The 12,316-nt window shown below is 39.0% G+C and overlaps 1 long non-coding RNA gene across 1 annotated transcript in view; it reads right to left on the bottom strand.

Moving 5' to 3' along the window:
- Positions 1 to 11,141, bottom strand: part of LOC140332033 (uncharacterized) — a 35,358-nt gene extending 24,217 nt beyond the window's left edge. The window contains exon 1 of the long non-coding RNA XR_011921021.1: positions 11,048 to 11,141. This is a non-coding gene — a long non-coding RNA (uncharacterized lncRNA). The remainder of the gene's footprint in view (positions 1 to 11,047) is intronic.
- Between the last annotated feature and the right edge of the window lie 1,175 nt (positions 11,142 to 12,316).

Below are 12,316 nucleotides of genomic sequence, written 5' to 3'. Positions count from 1 at the left end.
GGTGGAAAGTTGTTGCTGAAGAGGTCCAATGGCAGATACTAGCTAGATTAGGCACTCTGTCAATTCCAGATAGAGACTCTTCTTTAAGACCATCCCCTTTTTCTTCTGCTAATTAGCAGAAGAAGCGAACAACAGCTCACAGGAACCAGGAGCCAACAGCTTGCATACACAAGCAATATGGCCACCCAGGCACTTTCTTTTGATCTTACTTTTTGTCATTTTTCTTCTTGTCAAATTTAGCGCTAAGTCATCAAGGTAAAATGGTCACCTCAGAACATCTTACTAAAATGGGGCCCTACGGCTGGGTCTACATGGACGTTTTGTAAAAAGGCATGTAAACGTGCACTTATTCTATCGTTTTAAAACTTTTTTTTTAATGCTGGAAAAAGCTGAAAAACGTCTATGCCGCGTTTATCCGCGTTTTACCGCGATTCTACAAGCGTTTTAGCACTTGGTAGAAATGCAAACTGTGACCCTGGGCAGTGATTTCTGCAAGTACAGGAAGTACATACATCCCTGCATACATGTGATAATGTGATCATGCAACAGTACAGTGACAAATGTAACAGTATACACAGAATAGAGTGAAAAGAGTGCAAAGTGAAGCACAATTAAAGACAAAGACTACACACAAGTGATAATGAATGACATCATTTGCAGGTGTGAAATGCACCAAAAGCAAACACAATGGCAGACAATTTCACACGTGCCAGGCATAGGTGTTAATTTTTAACAGCATAGTACATGTAATTAATCATGCATGACACATGAAATAGTGACACAGGACACAGGCTATTGTTAAAACGTTTGTAAAAGCCTCCATTGAAATCAATGGAAGCTTTTTTATTGACAATTTCTAGCATGCATAAACGCAGGAAAACACTCTCATTAAAATCAATGGACGCGTTTTCCCGCGATTTCCCGCGATTTACCAGCGTTTTAATTTTTTAAACGTTGCAAGCAACGTTTAAAATAAAGCTCAAAAACGTGCCTGAAGGAAACGTCCTGGTGTAGATTAGCCCATTGGAATGCATGGGGACTTCAAACAAGGGCTTTAAAAGCCTCAGGTTAAACGCTGGGGAAACAGTCCGTGTAGACTAAGCCTACTTCCTACTAAAAGAGTTCCCTGGGTACAATGGCCACCACATTCTATAACATGATGAGCTTTTTCACAAATGATGCCAAATTTGCAAGGTTTTTGGCATCATCTTATCCTGGAAAAGAGATTTTAGGGCCATGCATATTTGTATTGCAACAGAATTGCGGTATTTTATTTGGGATCCAGGCCCAGCGTGTCCTGCAAGAAATGGGTGGGCCAGGCACTCCTCCCTTTTTCCAGGCCAGACATTAAGAATGGCCCTGGTTTCTTTGGTTTTTTTTTGGTCATGCTGTGGATAACATTCGTCTCCTGCAAGAGAGAACCCTGGATTTGCTTTGTGTTGGAGTTTTTTTGTAAATGGTCAGTGGTCAGAGCACCCTGAAATTAAATTTAAAATCTGGAATACCTTATTGCAGCAAGTGAGTTGATGCTAACCTCCCACAGTTCATTATGGAAGCAGCCAGCTAACAGTATCAGGCATCGAGATTTAATGCCATGCTGCAGCTCCAATCCTAGAAAAGACTGCAAAGATGGGGACCCATGGGGCCTCCATTTACCCCCCCCCCTCACTTTTTTGAGAAAGATGATGGACGGACACATGCTTGTATGGAAAATTTAGAGAATGTTACATTTGGTGTCATAATGTTGGTTGTAACGAGTGATTATGTTGGTTGTCTCTGGCCTAGTTGTGTTGGCACTTTAAATAGGAGCTTTTGTCATTCCAGAGATTTCACTCTTTTGTAGTTCCTCTTGAAGAGTTTTTTTAGCATATCCTTCATTCCATACCACCCTATACACATATGCAGCTATAAAACCATGCTGGTATAAGCTGGTAGTAGCTACTACTGTGTCCCTGCCTGTGTATTGTTAGCAGCAATCTATGCACTTTCAGACGCTGCTAACACATGGCTCCAAGCGATTTGGACTTCGCAGCCATCCTTATCAGTCCAGGCGTCTTTACTTTGGATACCATTTGGGAATCAACTTTTCATCCCTCCTCCAGCACCGACCACCTATTGGTAAGGCCATTTCACTCAATGACACTCTGTCACCAAGTTTATTTATACAATCACGTATACAATTATATATATTTATTATTATTTGAAACTTACACTTTTTAAACACAAAAATCCCTACGCTTTTAATCCTTTCAATATGAACTTTTATCAGTTCAAAGGGATTGGCAAATTATAACTTACTACTCTTCCATCAAACAATCAGAATACTGCTGGCTAACAGGATAACTAGATAACAGGAGACCCATATAAAAACAGAAAAGAAAAAGTCACCCTTTTATATAATGGTAAAAATGTGTGCTTTAGGAGCATCATGCATATGATAGCAGATAAGGGCAGGAGAGCCACTGTCCTCCTCTCATCACTAACCAGCATGTGTTAGCAGATTAAGGTCACCACTGCCTTTTAAAAAAAAAAAAAAACTACCTGTGAATTTTATACAGTGGGGCCGTACAAATGGACATATAAAATTACGTTATCGGCAGCAGAGTGTGATAGCCATGTCTGTAAAGTCTGGCTGTCAATATTCCGCAGCTTAACAACTCATTGTGTTCAAACTTTGCAAATGGTTGGTTGCCCCCCCAGCTTTAAAGAATTTCAAGATTTGGGACAAAAGTTTAAAAATTGTGAAATTTAAACACGGGGGTTGTTTCAAAAGCAAGGGCCCCAGGGACCACTTACATGGCATGGAGCATTTTTCACAAACCTGTAACTATATACCATGCTATGGTACGATAGTGATTATTTTTAGGTAATGATACCATAGTGATTATTTTTAGGTAATGTTTAGCCACTTGTACCAACTTACACATTTTAGTTTCTTACGTCTCCCCATTCCAGAAAAATTGGGGTTTAAGTGTTAAAAGTGGCCAGTGTGACAGGGCAGCACATTTTAATGCAAGACAGATTTGATTTTACAGTCAAATAATAATAAATAATAAGGTTCTGCTGTAAAAAATGCCACTGAGACAAGAATTCTGATAATTGCAAAAAACAAATCTTTAAGGTATTTTTTTTCTACTAAAAAGATGACGACTAGGATAAACTACCTCTTTCACCTCATAAGACATAAGTCCATCAAATTCAACCACTGGGGAAATAATCATGTGCCAGATACAAACCCTTTAGACATAGTTGATCCAGAAGAAGGCAAAAAACATGGTTCAATTTGCTCCAACAGGGGAAAAAAAAATTCTTCCCTGATCCCGTGAGGCAATGTAATGTTCCCTGGATCAACAGTTTCTTCTGTACTCTGTTTTCTTTACTTTAAAACTTTAATACTAAGTTAAATGAGGTAATAAGGTATTTTATTAACATAGTACACACCTAGAATACAGTATGTTGTATATTTATTTGTGTTTATAGTTATGTACATTTGAATATGATGTAAATATTTGCAATAGGGGATAAAAAATGTTTTGGAACTTGGTATTTTAACAAGTGTTCACATTACAGCACTAAATTATTTTAAACCCATACAATCTTACCTGAAAACATTCAGTGTAAGCAACTCTCTGTGGCAAAAAATCAGATGATTGTGTCACAAGCTTGTTTGTTTGAAAACAAAAGGAGTTAAATCCTTATAGTAAGCACAAACTGTAAATAAATGTTTAGAACTCCTTGTAAACAAACAAACATTGTTACTGGGAAGATGAGTGGTAGAAAGGTGGAAGGTTTGGTTCAGTTCACAGTCTCCCATATGTATGTACAAATTGAGCAAAAGCTCCTAGGTGAATACCACTGTGACAGATGTTTGCAAGTCGCCTTTCTGGTATCTCGCATTGGAGAGCTGGAGAAAAGCATTGCAACACTGAAATCAGTGGATCACCTTGAGAGGGGTCTCCTGCTCACTGAGCAGGCAGTTATTGGCTTAGATGTGGAGAGTGGAGAGGTAAGTCAGGATGAGCATGTAGGGAGTTAGGTTAATGTAACTAGAGGGAGTGGTAGGGGCACCCAGAAAAGGAAGGCCAGACCTGGGTTTGAGCACCCCAACATGTTTGCAAAGTTATGTGAAGATGTGCAGGTGGCAGACCCAGTGGTGGCAACTCTAGATGTTACTGCTACCCCTAACAGCCGGAAAAGCAGCACAGTAGTGGTGAGAAGGGAAACGCAGGAAGGAAAAGACAGTTGGTTGTCATAGGGAATTCTATCATCAGGAGGACTGATAGAATAGTTTGTTGCCTGGATCCCTTCAACCAAATGGTTTGCTGTCTCCCTGGTGCCAGGGTTCGGCATGTGGTGGACCGAGTTGACAAACTACTGGGAAGGGCTGGACAGGACCCAGCTGTCTTGGTCCATGTTGGAACCAATGACAATGACCAATGACGCATGGCTTAAGTCCTGGTGTAGAAGCGAAGGGTTTGGGTTCATAGAGCACTGGGCTGACTTTTAATTGGGGTACAACCTGTATGCCAGAGATGGTTTGCACCTAAATGAAAGGGGGTCTGCTGTGCTAGGGGGAAGATTTGGAGGAATGGTGGAGAGATATTTAATCTAGAACAGACGGGGGTGGGACAGTCAAAAAAGGTGGCAGAAAGGTTAGTCAGGGGTCAGACACTAGTGGAGGGTGGATTGCGGATAGTTGGGGCGAGGATTATGGATAATTGTAAGGAGCTTCCCATGTTACAAACAAACATTGGATTGTGCAGTACTAGTTGTACTGAAAAACAAAATGATTTGGCAAACAATGATGGTAAATGCTGCAATGGTTTAAAGAGCCTGTTCACCAATGCTAGAAGTCTAGTAAACAAGATAGGGGAGTTGGAAGCCTTAATAAGTGAAGAGAATTATGACTTAGTTGGCATTGCTGAATCCTGGCTTTGTTCTTCACATGACTGGGCTGTCAATATTCCTGGGTATACTCTCTTTTGTAAAGACAGAGTCAAACGAAAGGGTGGTGGTGTCTGTGAATGTGAAAGAAGAAATTGCGGAGGGAACAAGCGATGAGATTGAGGCATTATGGGTGGAGTTAAATGTGGGGTTGAATAACACACAATTCATGATTGGAGTCTGCTATAAGCCCCCCAGTACTAAGGAAGAAATAGAAAATCAACTACTAGCACAGATAGAAAAAGCAGCAAAAAGTGGAAGTGTTTTAATCATGGGAGATTTCAACTCCACTGACATTGACTGGAGTAATGGCACTACAGGAACAGCAAAAGGGAGGAAATGTGTGAATTTAATACAAGATAATTTTTTGGTACGGTTTATAGAAGCCCTAACTATAAATGATACTCTGCTGGAGCTAGTTCTTTCTAACAATGCGGAGCTTAAAACAAATGTGCAAATAAAAGAGAATCTGGGTAGCAGTGACCATAATATGATTTCATTTAATGTTAGCTGTAAACAAGAAGCAAAAACAGGAAAGATAAAAACATTTAATTTTAGGAGAGCAAATTTTCCATTATTAAGGGCGGCTCTCTGTGACTTAGACTGGGAGACAATATTGTCTTCAAAGAACACAGAACAGAAATGGGAATGTTTCAAGTCTGTCTACAAAAGCAAACTGAAAAATATATTCCAATGGGTAAAAAGTTTAAGAGGCTAAAATTAAAACCTATGTGGCTTACAGCTGATGTTAAAAAATCCATAAGGAACAAGAAAAGGCATTTCAAAAATTTAAAAATGAAGGATCACCTTCATCATTTGAAACCTATAAAGAATATAACAAAAAATGTAAAAAGGAGATAAAATGTGGAAAACTTCAAAATGAAAGACTGATTGCAAAGGAAAGTAAAGCAAACCCCCAAACATTTTTCAAGTATTTTAATAGCAAAAAGTTCAGATCTGAGCCCCTTAAAGGATGTCGCTAGATTGGTAACTGGGGATAAAGACAAGGCAGATTTACTAAACACTTTTTTTAGCTCTGTGTACATGAAGGAATATGGCAGAGCTCAAGTCCAAATTCATAATAGCAATGTCACTGCCCTAAATGAGTCACAATGGCTCAGAACTGATATGATTGAGAAACAGCTGGGAAAAATTAGGGTTGACAAAGCACCAGGACCTGATGGATTACATCCACATGTCCTCAAAGAGCTTAGCTCAGTTATTTCAAAACCATTATTTCTAATTTTTAGAGACTCTTTAGTCACTGGCAAGGTACCGATGGATTGGTGTAAGGCCAATGTAGTTCCTATCTTCAATAAAGGAGCAAAGTCATTACCAGGTAACTACAGACCTGTTAGTTTAACGTCCATAGTTGGAAAGGTCTTAGAGAGATTGATAAAGAGCCACATAGAGGAGATCTGCTAGAAAATAATATTATAAGTGACAGTCAGCATGGCTTCAAGAAAGACAGAAGTTGTCAAACAAATTTACTCTCTTTTTATGAGGAAGTAAGTAAACAGATAGACAGTGGAATAGCAGTTGATATAGTGTACTTGGACTTTGCTAAAGCAAAGTATTATAAGTGACAGTCAGCATGGCTTCAAGAAAGACAGAAGTTGTCAAACAAATTTACTCTCTTTTTATGAGGAAGTAAGTAAACAGGTAGACAGTGGAATAGCAGTTGATATAGTGTACTTGGACTTTGCTAAAGCATTTGACACTGTACCCCAAAGACAGTTAATATGCAAGTTAGGGTCGATCGGTTTAGAAAATTCAATCTGTAAATGGATAGAGAATTGGCTTAAAGATCACATCCACAGAGTTGTAATTATTGATTAATACTCTGAATGATCTAAGGTTATTTTTGGTGTACCCCAGGGTTCAGTGTTGGGACCTTTACTGTTTAACATTTTCATAAATGATATGGAGTTTGGGATTAAAAGTACCATTTCTATGTTTGCAAATGAAACCAAACTATGTAATGGAATTAAGTCCATACAGGATGTCTATAATCTACAAGCAGACCTGGATGTGCTGTTGGATTGGGCAGCCAAGTGGCAAATGACATTTAATTATTATTATTATTAAACAGGATTTATATAGCGCCAACATATTACGCAGCGCTGTACATTTAATATAGATAAATGTAAAATTATCCACTGTGGAGCTAACAAAATGCATGCTTCATACTGTCTAGGGGGAATACATTTGGGGGAGTCAGAAATGGAAAAGGATCTGGGGGTTCTGGTAGATCATAGCACATCTGGAATATGCAGTCCAGTTTTGGTCACCAGTTCACAAAAAGGACATTGTGGAATTGGAGAGAGTGCAGAGAAGGGCAACTAAATTAATAAAAGGAATGGAGGAGCTCAGCTATGAGAAGAGATTAGCTGAACTGAATATATTCTCCCTTGAGAAGAGACGTTTAGGGGGGATATGATCACCCTGTATAAATATATAAACGGTCCATATAGAGAACTCTCTTCCCCATTATTCACTTTGAGATCATTACAAGGAAAAAGAGAGCACTCTTTGCGTCTGGAGGAAAAAAGTTTATTTCTCGGGATAAGGAAGGGATTCTTCACTGTAAGGTCTGTGAAAATGTGGAATCGGCTCCCTCAGGAAGTAGTTTCAGCACACTACTATAGATTGCTTAAAGAAAAAGCTGCATGTTTTTCTAGAAGCACAGAATATAACTGGGTATTGAGGCTTTAAAGTAAAAAAAACAGTGACTGTTGATCCAGGGAACATCTGATTGTATCATTAAATCAGGAAGGAATTTTTTTTTCCCTTGTTGAAGCAAGTTGTACCAGGGGTTTTTTTTGCCTTCCTCTGGACCAGCTATGTCTTATAGGGTTTTATATCTGGGATATGTTTATTTCCCTAGTGGACTTATGTCTTTTTTCAACCTAACCTACTATGTAACTATGTAACACCATGGAAGCTATTAGTGTATACTGGAGCACCACATTTTCCATTCCTAAAAGAAGGCATAGTAATGCAGGAACTCCTAATTTTTGGATCTATGCTGGTCCACTATTATTTATTCATACAGTGCTAGATTCTTCTGTATAATATAGGCAATATTGGATGCAGTGAAATTAGTTATATCTGTACAATAGAAACATACAAAAAAAAATACAAAATAATGTAAAATATAAAACACTGAACAGTGCATTTGGATGCGTAGGTTGTACAATTACAGTTAAGACAAAAAAATAGGGACTGGGCCTTTCCTGCTTTACAGTCTAGGTGCTGCAATGAGCCATTCAAAGCCCAAACCTAATACCTAATGATATAATTAATTGATGGGTAAAGTCAAGGTCATTAATCTACATGCTTCAAACAAACATTTATTAATCTGATACCAACATGCTTAAAATGTTTTTTTTAGTAAAACAAGCATATTACCATAGACCAGGGGTCGGCAAAGTTTTATGGCCACTAGGCCATTTATGGGGTGGGCCCACCGGCCCACCCCAGGGAACACTCCCTGAAGTTAAATCCCTCTCCGCGTATGCAATGTGGAGGAGAGGGGTTTACTTTCAGGGAGCTTTCCCTATTTACCGTGCTGGCGGCAGTATCAACGTCAATTGCGGTAAATAGGGGAGCCACTGCAAGGGGGCGGCTCTGGCTCCAGTAGTTCCTAACGCCCCCTGGCCGATGCGCCAGCAACCCGTGCTTTGTTTCTCTTTCATGATGTACCAAACGGTAGATTTTGCTACTCCTAATATCGTGGCAATTTCGCAGGTGGGTCTTTTCTGTTTTTGCAGCTTAAGGATGGCTTTTTTCACCTGCATGGAGGGCTCCTTTGACCGCATGTTGTCTGTTCACAGCAAAATCTTTCACATACAAGCACCCCCCCTCAAATCACCTCCAGACCTTTTATCTGCTTAATTGATAATGACATAACAAAGGAATTGCCCACACCGGCCCATGAAATAGCCTTTGAGTCAATAGTCCAATTACTTTTGAGCCCCTGAAATGAAGTGAAGTGATTGTGTAAAAAAAAAGCCTTTAGTTCCTCACATTTTTACTCAATCTTTTTGTTCAACCTACTGAATTAAAGCCAAAAGTCTTCATCTGCAGTCTGCATCTAAGTTGTTTCATGTAAAATTAATTGTGGTAATGTACAAAACCAAAATTAGCAAAAAGTTGTCTCCATCCAAATATTTATGGACCTAACTGTATATATAAATATATATATATATATATATATATATATATATATATATGCTACTGTACAGTTATACTACAGGTTTCAGTATGTAAGTTGGTAGCATAAATAGTACTTACAAGTGGTATAAAGATCGGGTCTGAGTAATATATTCCATATGGTATATTCCATTATGATTGCAATCCAAATATATTAACAAGCTATATATTATTAATTATAATGCAGTGTATCAGGACTACCTTAGGAACTACTGTCCTGAATTTAATACTCAGACCCGATCTTTATACCACATGTAAGTACTATTTATGCTACCAATTTACATTTTTCTTACCTATTACTAAAACTGAGAGGGACCATATACCAGATATATATGGACCCCTTCTCATTATATCTAAGAATTTAAACACTAATTTGCAATATAACCATCATTGCATATGACAATTTACTTTGTATAGTTATTTTCTGATATTCAACTGTCACTTATATATAACCTTTCTGTATACACAGACCATAAATCGTATAAAGTCATATACCCCTAAGGAAGCCTAATCTGGGCGAAACGCGTCGGGGATTTATATACGGAAAACACGGTCTTATCATTTTTTCTTACTCCTCATATACATTCTCTGTTGTCTATTGTCCACGCTAGCAATAATATGTATAGTAAACTACTCTATTTCTGTGACTTAAAGCAGAAATAGGTGAAACAAATATAACATGGTATGTTAACTTGAACTATGTATTTGTATGACTTTGTTATTTATGAAGTGAATATGTACTAATACATTCATAGTTTGACACAAGACTCTTGAGCCTCAAAACCTCTTTCTTTGCTCTCTCCTTGTGCTCTATGCTATTCCTGTAAATAATGTCAGCCCACCAACACCCTGGATTGTGTTCAATGTTTTGTTAAGTGTAGAACTTTGACACAATAACGGGGGTTATTGGACACATATAGTATAAACTGAGAGCACTAAATTTGTTGGGTATTGCCCCACCCACTTTTGTGACCACAGGGGTACAGCTTCGCACCCACCCAGCTGAAAAAAAATTCTAGACCAGGATCGGGTAAGTAGAAATTTTCTTTTCCACCTCTGCCCTCCCCTTTGTCCCTGTAGATATCTTACGAACCTAAGCACTGTGGCAGTGTAGATTCCCTCATAGAAGGACTGGGTCTTTAGTTAGTTATTGAATTTGTACACACCGATGGCTTCTGTTTAATGTATAGAGTATAAGAATTTTGTTGTTAATAATTTAGAAGTGTAAGAAATATTGTATATAAGATAAGTTTGTGTACTAATCTGGTTGCCAAGGTGAGGTTGGGTCAATCCTCACTGCTGTGGTTGCCTCAGGCAAGCAGTAACGTGACCTAAGCTGCGTTTTGGTAACCGGTCTTGGGAACAGGATGTCAGCGAGCACTGCAGCTACCAACTGAACCAACAATTACTGTGTACAACCGTCTGCAACTATGGGGAATTCCCAAGGTAAGGGCAATTCCCAAAGTAAGGGGAATTCCACAAAGGAGGAACAGCTCCCAGATTCACATAAAAAAACATGAACAAGAAACGCATTAAAATCAGACAGAAACAAAAACTCACAACCATGTCACCCAGTGATGAGGATTTTCCTTGTAATGTTCCAGGGGAAACTTGTGTTGATTTTGTTAACCACAGAGCAGGAGACTATTACACTGACCCTTTTACATTACATTTGAAAAATGGCACTGAAAACTTAAAAAGCCCTGACCCCTTCCCACTGAAAGGATCATTCTTTAAATTCCAAATTAGTTGTATTTTAGGAATGTGTCTCAGTAATGGAGACGGATTGGGATATAAATTAGATCCACGAGTTCCCAAGTAGGTCCGGCAGTATATGAAGGCTTGGGGAGAAGTCTGGTATACTTTGAAAATGTATTGGAAAGATTACCCCCGTAAAGAGAAAACTGTTGCCCAAATCACATCCTCTATTCCACTCCGGTATACACCCTTATATCCACAAGTAACAGCAGAACACAAAGGAGGATGAAGATTACGAGCACAATATCTGTCTAATACTGTCCGTGCGGCAACAAACCATTACACAGGATTCCCCCTCAGCCCCTCCTCTTCTTACCAAAACAAGGACCAAGCAGCCACAGATAATATTACTACCACCCACTAGTTCTATATCGCCCAGCAGCAGCGGCTACACATCATCCGCTGTTTGTGTACTTAACCCCAAAGACACAGACACACCCAGCCGACAATACCCGATCCAAGGTGATCTCAGAATACTTTAACTCAAAGGAAGGCTCAGTAACAATGCCTTTTATTACCTTCGGAGATCAAATGAATATTAAACCAATGAGGACACAAGACCTCAATGATATTATGAAAAACGCCCCAGATCCCCGTAAAACACCTGCAGCCACTATTATTTAAAGAGAATGGTACAAGGCCAGCAACTTACAGTACAACACATTAGATTTATCATTGAAGGAGTAACAGGATACGCCAAATTAGATGATAGTGGTGTAGATTTTAGAAAAATACCAGCTGTAGAATGTGATCTGTTTGGGGTGCCTTGTTTTTAAAGAAGGACTAATATATCTTTCAAAAGGGAAAGGTTTATTTACAGCTTAGGATGTTATTTACATATGATTTTTAAGACAAAAGGGAAGAAGGTAAAAGGTATATAGAAAAGGGGAAGGAAAGGGGTCTAGCTCTATCTCTAGCACATGGTCAATCTCTCACATAACCATAAACACCAGGGTTTTCTCTCCTTGAACCACAACCCGCTGCAGGTCCAGAGCGAATTACATTATTGATTCATCCTTGGTGAAGTCTTGATCAAGAGGTCACACAGATTGTCCTTGTCCCAGGCTTGGGATTGTTGTCACATACCCCCGCCCCCTCCAGGGAGACTGAAGTTATAGTGAACTGGTTTGGGCAGAAACTGCCACCAAGTGGTCAAACTGGCCAAGGTGTTAATGATCCTCAGGCATCCACTCATGGAAGATCAATCATTGTCTCTGTTAAGCAATCCTTTGATGTTTGAGGGACTGCATCTGTCTCCCCAGATAATGAGGTTTATAGCTTGTTTCCGAGAAGGCAGAATTGTCTTTACATACAAGTCATGTTCATATTAATTTTGGTCACTTCCAACACCAGCCCTAAAAATACCATCTCCAGATGAGACCACTGTGAAGTATTATCC

This window comes from Pyxicephalus adspersus, chromosome 5, assembly GCF_032062135.1.
Source record: "Pyxicephalus adspersus chromosome 5, UCB_Pads_2.0, whole genome shotgun sequence".
Classification (NCBI taxonomy): Eukaryota; Metazoa; Chordata; class Amphibia; order Anura; family Pyxicephalidae; genus Pyxicephalus; species Pyxicephalus adspersus.
This window is presented reverse-complemented; position numbering and strand designations above follow the sequence as displayed.